A 10,755-nucleotide genomic window follows, 5' to 3' on the forward strand; every position below is an offset into this window, starting at 1 on the left:
ACACATATGAACAAAAAATTTAACATTGAAATCCATAAAGGGAGAAAACCACAAATCTAAAGCAACCACTCAGATTACATCAAGTGAGCACCCACTCATAGGAAGCACTAACTCCCTTGATTATTTTGCTAGCACCCACTAGCAGGAAGCACCAATTCCTTGATTTTGCAAGCGCCCACTTCCAGGAGGCACCAACTCCCAATTTTTTCTTCAAACACCCACTTAGATGGAAGCATTGACCTCCTAATGTGCAGACACCAATCTGTTGAACAAGAAGATGAATATTTCACCATATTTTCAAATTGTATCCACAAGTGTCTGTTCATAAAAACTTGTTACTCATTGCTTTGGCTCTCACTCGGTCTGATACATATCCTCAATTAGATTTCGACCTTCTATTCTCCTTAACATCCTTCTCTCTACTTTCCTTACTCATCTCTCATCTTGTTCTTCTCTTTAGGCACTTTCATACACATAGTGTTGCAATCCCGCTACACATTTAGCCAGCTTTCACTACTCTCATCCCTTTGTGCCTCTGTAGGTACACTCAACCTTACTCAAAAATATTCTCTCATAGGCACAATCTTAGTACATGACCTTCTAATTTTCAATATACTAGTGAACCTTCTCTCCAAAAGTTACTATGTTCACTCTGACCACCAAAAAACACATAAGGCTTGAGGATGCACTTTGGTATGGCTCACCCTACTCAGAATAGAGCTTTATTAACAACCTACACACCTTAGAGAGTGTCTCCATTAAATTTTTCATGGCATAGAGAGTACTTTCTCAACCATTGCAACCAACTATAGGATTGTCTTTGATACATCAAAGCTAATTTTGGTGCTCTATCTTATCATCCCACCTTCAACAAGATTTCCCATGTTGTAGCCATAAATTCTTCTATAGATTTTCTAGAATGTGCATAAGGTACCATGGCCATGTTGTTTCTTTCACAATTGTTCTTAATACTATATTGAGATAGACTAACAATTATGCTCAACTTGTAGTTATCACCCCTAAGTGATATTCCTATCAATTACATTAATGTGGAGTCAGTGAATATAGTAGGACATAGCTTTAGCACTCGACTATATGTTCAACATATGTGGTGTAGCCCTCTTAACTTTGCATCTTCTTCCAAACACTTGAAAACAATGTGTCATGTTGAGTTAAATTCTACTATGTTTGACATTTGGCTATGTATTCATTAGACACATTTGTGCCTCTAAATTTGGCACATTCTCCAAAACAATGTTGAACATTGTTTTAGGCACAAAGAACTCTAACACTCCCTCTTGGCAGCAAAAACATTTCATGGTAAAATCCCTCCAAATGCACCCTTGGTACATATCTCGAGGATGGCCTTTGTCAAATATGAATCATTGGATCATTACTCACACATGATTGGATCAGTCGTGTTCCTTCCCATGCTAAGCTCTTACATCCTTAAGTTTTGGCACATTATGCCAGAGGGTTTTGATCTTGTCTTATCATGCCCTAGGCCCATCACTTGTCCCTTGGTAAGTCCAAGTGACAAAAGGCATGAATTTCCCATCAAATAATGGTGTTGGGAAATTCTCTTATCTCCTGGCTCCTATTAACCGTGCCCTTCTCCAACTCAATAGCCTTGCAATAATTAGGCTTTTCATGGTGGGTGTGATTTTTTTACATTCATTGGTGGCACTATTTCCATCTCTCTGGATTTGTCTACTATGGGTCCATGATATTTCAACAATTTCCATTTTTAACCCAAAAAGCTGAAACTCCATAGCATGGGAAAAGGCCAACAAACACCCCCTAGCACAAATCCTGTGGACTTTGCCACATCATATGTCACCTTTTATATGTACGTCGTATTTCGACATGGCTATCTCTTAGTGGTGCCATGTGTCACACAGATTCGGCCCACTTGGTCCCCCAAAAGGGCCATTTATGCCTACCACGTGTCACCACTTGTCATCCTAAAATTGGTCCATTTTTTCAACGTGATGCCACATCATTGTCCAATTCCTCATCATTAGTCAAAAGTATAATTCGACGTGTCTTGTTCCCAAGTCATCAAGTATAGAAGGGATTCCCGGGGACCTGTGAATTTCATCCAAGTCCTTTGTTATTTAAAAATGACCCAAGGCAAGAATTCTTGTCATATGTTAGTGCAAGGAATGTTTTTGTTTCTTGGCTCTCATTAACCACACCCATCCTTTGTAAGTGGCCTTAGCCTCATCCTCTATGGTTAGATGTGAAATATCCTGACAATTATCGGTAATATGTTTGTTTCACACCTTTTTTCAACCTATGGAACCATGAGCTCTAGGAAGCCTGCCAAAATTTAGCCTTGAATAACTTCTCAACCTTGTGGATTTTTTCAATACGCAATATATAATTGTAAATGCCTTTTTAAGGACTGTCCAACTATGTAGTTTGTAAGAGCATATAAGAAACTTTCATGGGGCAAAAATTCTTGTGATGCTAGGCCATCCAACGATCATAGTGATATTCTTTTTTCATATTCATCATTTATCTTGCTACTATGATGGTTCTCAATTAATGACCTCACATACTAGCACACTCCCCCTAATTGTGATATTGATTTTGATTACCAAGAACACTTTGTAGACCATTCACCCTTTCAATACCAACAGAACCATGTCAATGATCTCCCTTGACATAATCATCTCATCCATGCATCGAGGTTGACATCAATGCTAATAAAACAATGCCAACACTAACAAACTATAGAATTTTTAAATCAGCTATCCTAATTTCAGTTAATATAACATTTTAAAAAAATTTCTATATTCACAAGCAATATCATTAAACAATTATTTATGAAATTGCAAAAGAAAAATATGAAACCCAACCTATGTTTCAAGTATGGCCATAGATTGTTGAATCTCAAACTCAAAAAATTTTGATGACCGGTGTGGAGGTTCTAAAGCTCAAGTGTATATGGGAACTAGGAGTACAATCTTGGAAGAAAGAAATTACCAAAGAAGTATAGTGTTTCCAACGTGCAACCATTTAGAAAGGAAACAACTAAATGTACCAATGTGTAATTGTGCAACCATGTAGAGATGGAGAGGCATGATATTGCTAAAAAAAATAAAGGAAATGGATAGGAGCAAAGGGAATAAACAACTATGTCAAGTCAGAATGGTAAAAATACAAATAGAGACAAATTTGAGTCAAGGGCAATGATGGTATAGGAGTTAATTTGAGTAGCATATATGACTAAACTTGGATTTGATACCATGTCAAGCAAAGGAATCACTCTTGAATGTAGATTTCATTAATGAGAATAGATTTATATCACATACATGGACGAAATTTTATTTGCATATTCTAAGGTTTGTTCCTATTCTAACTTTTCATGATCCTATTATTTACATATTTACAAGACTTTCACCAAATCCCCTGTTATCACCCCAATTTTTTTTTTTTTTTTTAAACTTTGGAAAGTTTGCCTTGTTTCTAGTCATGGTCTTATAATAGGTTTTGAGTCATCGCATGCTTAAAGGGATAAGTGATAGGATTAGAGTCTCAATAGTGTCATTCTCATTTCCAAACCCTTCTTCTAGTCATGGTGTTAAAGGGTCTCTGGGTAATTTCATGCTTAAAGGGTTAGGTCATAGGGTTAGAAGTCTTTAAGGTCATATTTCATTTCCAAACAAAGTTTGACAACCTTATTCCATGCCCTAGAAGTCTCACATGCTGTTTAGAAACCATATCTTTAACCATTTTGAAAACTGTGTTGATAAAAGAACATGAAAACTGTGTTGAAAAAGGAACATACACAAGAATCCACCATTTCGTAGCACAAAGCCCTGAAATTACACTATGTTCACTACGAAATCGGGGATTCATAGCCACCCGCTACGAAACTGCTGTAGGTGCAGTTTTGATGTTTTGATCAATTCTCAAAGGAAAGAAGCAGTTATTTTTTGGAGAATGATGCTGTTAGATAATGTGAGGAGGCCACTTATGAAAGTTTAAAGCTCAATCAAGGAAAAAACTCAAAGGATAAAGGATATATGTAAAAGAAAAATTTTGTGCTACAAAAACAACAGACATTTTCGTAGCGTAGCCAAATCAACCTTCTTTATGATCCTTCAGGGGCTTGTTTTTTTTTGTACAGGTGGAAGAGCAAGGTTCCAGGGATGATAGAACACATGTCACCTATCTTAAAGGGTCAATTTTGTTAGCAGAAGGATTCAAAGACAAGCATAAGGATGAAACCCTAAAAAGGAGGAACTCTGTCTCCTTGTTTTTAGCAGTCAAATTCCAAGGGGATTCCTGAGAAATTGAAAACTCATTTCTGAAACGTGAATTTTTTTTTTATTCCAAACATACTAAAATACAAAAACCTCTTTTAGTTTCTTCAAATTCAGTATGAGGTGGGAGAAATTGATGGTTTAACTTGCACTATGAAACTGCTGAGAGGAACTTTGTTTTCTGGTTTTAGCAGTCTTCTTAAAGATCAGTTTTTGGCCACGTTAAAAAGTATTTTGGAATTCTAAAGGAGTTTTCTCTTCATAAAATCTCCAACTACAATAACCTGTCTCACCTTTTTTCGTAAGTGTCACCAGTTGGGAGACACAAGGCTTTCTTTAAAGTCATAATTGCAGAAAACAGATTTCCTGGTTTTCAGGGCAGTTAGGTCATGGAACAGTAGGGTTCATAGCAAGGCTGGAGACATCACCAAATTCAACCTCATTAGGTTGCAGGTGGCAAAGGATTAAGTGAAGAGTAGATTAGGTTGTTTTTATCATAATAAGGAGTTGTACTCCTAATTGTATTAGGACTCTAATACAGTCAGTTAATTGTTACCTGTAATTAATAGCCTGTTTTATGGTTAGAATAGGTGTCTATGATAGGAATTCGAATTCCTATGATGGTGGATCATAGAATCCAAGGTTGTAAAGTTATATATGAAGCATGAGGTCGAATTCTAAAGGGTTGGCCTTTGTATTAGCAAAATAAGTTGTGTTATGTGAGCAGACTGTGTGTTTTTCAAACTTAATGAAGAGATCAGTTTGACTACTCAAGATTCACAAAGAGTTTATGTGTTTGATGCTCTTATGGATTTGTTCAATTACTTACTTGTAGTGGTATGAGCTTGTGATACTTAGAATTCATTGGAAAATGTTCTAACTTCCTTCACATGCTTGTAAACTGTGTTGTTTCACTGTGTTACTGTTTTATTCATAAACCTAAACTCTAAGTGACTTGACTTCCATGTTATGCTGATAATGTTGTTTTGTTGAGGACTATTTTGACTCCATAGCCCAATAGATATTTGCTAATCATAGTTTCAACCAATTATACTTCTGTTCATTTCGTTCCTAGAGTTAGCCATCTAATCATTAATCAAAAACCCTAAACCTAGTAAGAGAGCCCTCTCAGGTTGAGGAGGCTAAGCCTCAACCAAAAGATTGGTTTGAAATAGTTACACTAGAGTAGTCTGATCAGTAGCCTATTAGGGTCCTATTTTGGTGATAACATTTTGGTGCGTCTGCTGGGAGTTTGAAGATTACTTATTCCCGAAATCAAGAAGCTGAACTTCTGAAGGTAGCAGGAGCTCAGGAATCTTTTCGACATTGCATCTACCGTGGTGACTCCACACATCAAATAAAAAATTGGAAGGTGACTCCACTACTAGAAGATCAATGGCTTGATGAAGTTTCAAGGTGAGTGCCATTGCAAGAATGAATGCCAGGTATGCCCCTATGAATCAATCTCATATCCTTGGTTTTCCAAATCCTATGCCAAAGGTCGAATGGTTAGATGATCTTCCAATATTCAAAGATGAAAAGAAAGACAATGCTGCTCTTCATTTGGTTAGGTTCCATATGCATGTACACAGTCTTAAGGTTTAGTTCCTCGAAGATTGTCTCATGAAGATGTTTATGACCACTTTAGAGGAAAAGCATGGTCTTGGTATAAAGGCTTGGAAAATGGTTCATTATATGCTCTTTCTAATTTCCATGATGTATTCTACGAGATGTATACAGAGTGTCATCCCTCCTTATTTCTCTTAAAAGATTGTTGTAAACATTCTATGAGTTTTATTCAATATTTGGAGGATTGTTATGATGATGATGAATTCATGGATGAAGAAATTTTAGAGGCTCTTCATAACAATACATTTCAACAACTAGAAGAAAGGATAACATACCATGACATGCAACAAAGAAATCAGCAAGAGTATACCTATGAAAATCATATTACATCCTCCGAGATTGATGTAGAGATGCAGCAGACTTGTTAGTCTTCGGATCATAATGAAGATGAAAATAATTGCAAACATCATGAAGAAATATTGGAAGAAATTTTTTATAACCCTCAGGCAGAGGAAAAAGTTGATCATTTATGTAATTCCTTGCAGTAGATTACTTCAAAGAACGATCATAATAGGGAGGAAAATTACATTGTCTATGGGAATCATGCAGAAAAGTAGTTGGATAACTTATCAAATAAATGTTGTGTGACTAAAGATCAGTTGTTAGAAGTAACAGGCTATTATGAGGATCATCAAGCTGATCATGTATTCTGGGATCCTACAGCTAAATACATGGAAGAGTTTTACTCTCCAGTGTTTCAATTTTTCTAAGAAGATTAGAGGCAATTTCAGTGGCAGTGGTCATCACAATATCATAGCTGCTTTGAACTCTGATGTAGTAAAAAAACTCAAATATCAGATAAAAAGAATGATTGGCTACATTGGAAATTTCACATTGATTGAGCTGAAAGAAGTTTACAATTGATAGGGTAGGTAGGTAGGAAAATGCGAATAAGCTCAAGGTTGACTGAGCATTTTTTACTAGGTATAGTTTGAAGCAAATTGGGCAGAATTTTAGGTTTTTTTAAAGGAATGGATTGCAGCACTGGAGCTACTAGTTCTTAGCATAACACAAGGGACATACTACCCCTAGTGGAGCGACTATAATCACGCTAATTTTTTTTTTTTTTTTTTTTTTTTTTTTTAACTTTTGAAAGTTTGCCTTATTTCTAGTCATGGTCTTATAATAGATTTTGAGTCATCGTATGCTTAAAGTGATAGGATTAGAGTCTCAATAGTGTCATTCTCATTTCCAAACCCTTCTTCTAGTCATGGTGTTAAAGGGTCTCTAGGTCATTTCATACTTAAAGGGTTAGGTCATAGGGTTAAAAGTCTTTAAGGTCATATTTCATTTCCAAACAAAGTTTGACAACCTTATTCCATGTCCTAGAAGTCTCACATGCTATTTAGAACCCATATCTTTAACCATTTTGAAAATTGTGTTTAAAAAAGAACATACATAGGAATCCACCATTTTGTAGCACAAAGCCTTGAAATTACACTACGTGCACTACGAAATCGGGGATTCATAGCCACACGCTACGAAACTGTTATAGGTGCAGTTTTGATGTTTTGATCAATTTTGAAAGGAAAGAAGCAATATTTTTTTTGGAGAATGATGCTGCTGGAGAATGTGAGGAGGCCACTTATGAAATTTTAAAGCTCAAGCAAGGAAAAAACTCAAAGGATAAAGGATATACGTAAAAGCAAAATTCTATGCTACAAAAACAACGGACAATTTCGTAGCGCAGCCAAATCAGCCTTCTTTATGCTCCTTCAGGGGCTTGTTTTTTTTGTATAGGTGGAAGAGCAAGGCTCCAGGGATGATAGAACACATGTCACATGTCTTAAAGGGTCAATTTTTTTAGCAGAAGGATTCAAATACAAGCATAAGGATGAAACCATAAAAGGAAGGAACTTTGTCTCCTTGTTTTTAGCAGTCAAATTCCAAGGAGATTCCTGAGCAATTGAAAACTCATTTCTGAAAAGTGAAAGAGGTTTTTATTCCTAACATACGGAACTACAAAAACCTCTTTCAATTTTGTAAAATTCAGTATGAGGTTGGAGAAATTGACGGTTTAACTTGCGCTACGAAACCGCTGAGAGGAACTCTGTTTTCTAGTTTTAGCAGTCTTCTTAAAGATTAGTTTCTGGCCACATGCAAAAGTATTTTGGAATTCTGAAGGAGGTTCTCTTCATAAAATCTCCAGCTGCAATAACCTGTCTCACTTTTTTTGGAAGTGTCACCAGTTGGAAGATACAAGGCTTTCTTTAAAGTCATAATTGCAGAAAAAATATTTCCTGGCTTTAAGGGTAGTTAGGTCATGGAACAACAGGGTTCATAACAAGGCTGGAGACATCACCAAATTCGACCTCATGAGGTTGCAGGTGGAAAAGGATTAATTGAAGAGTAGATTAGGTTGTTGTTATCATAATAAGGAGTTGTACTCCTAATTGTATTAGGACTCTAAGACAGTCAGTTAACTGTTACTTGTAATTAATAGCTTGTTTTATGGTTAGAATAGGTGTCTAGGATAGGAATTCGAATTCCTCTAAAGGTGGATCATAGAATCCTAGGTTGTAAAGTTATATATGAAGCATGAGTTCAAATTCCAAAGGGTTGGCATTTGTATTAGCAAAAGAAGCTATGTTATGTGAGCAAACTGTGTGTTTTTCAAAATTAATGCAGAGATTAGTTTGACTACTCAAGATTCACAAAGAGTTTATGTGTTTGATGCTCTTATGGATTTGTTCAATTACTTACTTGGAGTGGTATGAGCTTGTGATACTTAGAATTCATTAAATGCTCTGACTTCCTTCACATGTTTGTAAACTGTGTTGTTTCACTGTGTTACTGTTTTATTCATAAACCTAAACTCTAAGTGCCTTGACTTCCATGTTAGGCTAATAATGTTGTTTTGTTGAGGACTATTTTTACTCCATATCCCAATAGATATTTTCTGATAATAGTTTCAACTAGTCAACAAGCTATATTTCTGTTCATTTCATTCCTAGAGTTAGCCATTTAATCATTAATCAAAAACCCTAAACCTAGTGAGAGAGCCCTGTCAAGTTGAGGAGGATAAGCCTCAACCAAAAGATTGGTTTGAAATAGTTACACTGAGGCAGTTTGATCAACAGCCTATCAGGGTTCTATTTTGGTGATAACATCCCCAAGGATTAGGTATCTTACATTTTCATTAGTTCTACCCATTTAAGTAAGAGTAATTTATTTTTTACTAACCATCCATAATAAGGGTTGCTAACCATCTTTTTGACCTATTCCTCTCACAAAGATATAAAAATATCAAAAGTGGTTAGATCTTGATTTTCTCCCATAATTATCTTTTATTATTTGAACATATCAAATTAAAAACTATTTTCTTATAAATAAGAGATATTTTGTCCCTCATTTTACCATGACCATTTCATCATTGTTATTTTCTTCCTAATCCATTTAATTTGTACCATTTCTTGAGTTCTCATATCCCTAGTCCATTTCTAGACAACCATTGGAGAGAGAGAGAGAGAGAGAGAGAGAGAGAGAGAGAGAGAGAGAGAGAGAGAGAGAGAGAGATTTGATTATAGGTATAGATAATTTTTTCTCCTCTTTGCATGTTGATTGTACACTGAGCATTGAAAGTAAACTCATATTCCTTTACCATTTTATTTCTTTTCCTATTCAATGGTTGATTTGCTTCTTTGGTTGCACGTGTTGAGAGGGAGGCCTTGCCTTTCCATATCTGCAATATGGTTTCTCGTGCCCAAAATTACCACAATTGTAGAAATTAATATAATTCAAGAAGGGGACAGAGAAGTTGTGATTCCTCACAACATTACCACCATATTTTTTATTGTTGTTTATATGTATTATATTTGACTATATGTACATCCTTTGGTTATTTTTATTCAACATATTATGATTCCTTGCATAATCCCTACACTCTATTTATTTATGTCCATAATTTGTTGGCATTATGATACAAGTGTTGTCCTTGATGACAACTCACTCAGAGGTTGATACAGGTGATGGCAACTTAATCAGAGGACAGATCTTAGTACAGCAGGTCAAGAAAGAGATATACGCAGGTTCATTGTGAGAAATCAGCATATACACGCGGGTTGGACGTGCCGAAGACGCGTATGCGTATACACGCACTTTCACGCAAGGAAAAGCGCGTACAAGTGGGAAAACTTATGTCTTGGTCCGTGGTAGTTAGTCCTCGGTATTTGAACCTATGGTTTTGGACCATGGTATCTTGTCAGAAGTGTTGACCCCAGGGATTGGGCCCTTGGTATTGTTTATTATGGTTTTGGACCGTGGTATTGAAAGAAGCCTAACCTATATAAGGAGAAGATCATTAGGCAAAGGAGAGGAGCAAGGAATGGATGTCTGATGAAGTGGGAAGATCTAGTATTGCTGGTTATCTGTTTGTGATGCTTGGCTATGGTTGGATATGACAACGAAGGTATAAGTAATTATCTTTAGATCTGTACGCGGGTTGTCTCTGGTGAAAGCGCGTATACAAGAAGTTTTGATATAGTCAAGTAGCGTATGCATTATGAGATTTGGTGTTTCAGGTTGCTGTTGATTCTAGTGGTTGTTGCAGAGTTTTGGGCTCTGGTTTGTGTTTTGTGTTTTTGATGATAGGGTTTCAGTGATTCGGTATTGGGTGATTTAGAGATTTATGATGCAAGTATAAGTTGGTGATCGTATTGCATCAGTGATTGTTTTGTACTCATGGATCCAGTCTGAAAATTTATGAAACGTGGTCCCTGAAGAAAAGAAGGTTGTAGCCTTCTGTAGGTCAGCACCTACGTACTGGTATATTAGCTAGTACAAGAGCTGAGGGGGTTGTAGCTCCCTTCCAGAAGTAGCTGGAAAATGAGAGAGGGTTGTAGCCCTCTGTAGG

Source organism: Pinus tabuliformis, chromosome X (genome assembly GCF_031772625.1).
Source record: "Pinus tabuliformis cultivar Carrire ecotype Pingquan chromosome X, CPIR1, whole genome shotgun sequence".
In the NCBI taxonomy this organism is placed as follows: Eukaryota; Viridiplantae; Streptophyta; class Pinopsida; order Pinales; family Pinaceae; genus Pinus; species Pinus tabuliformis.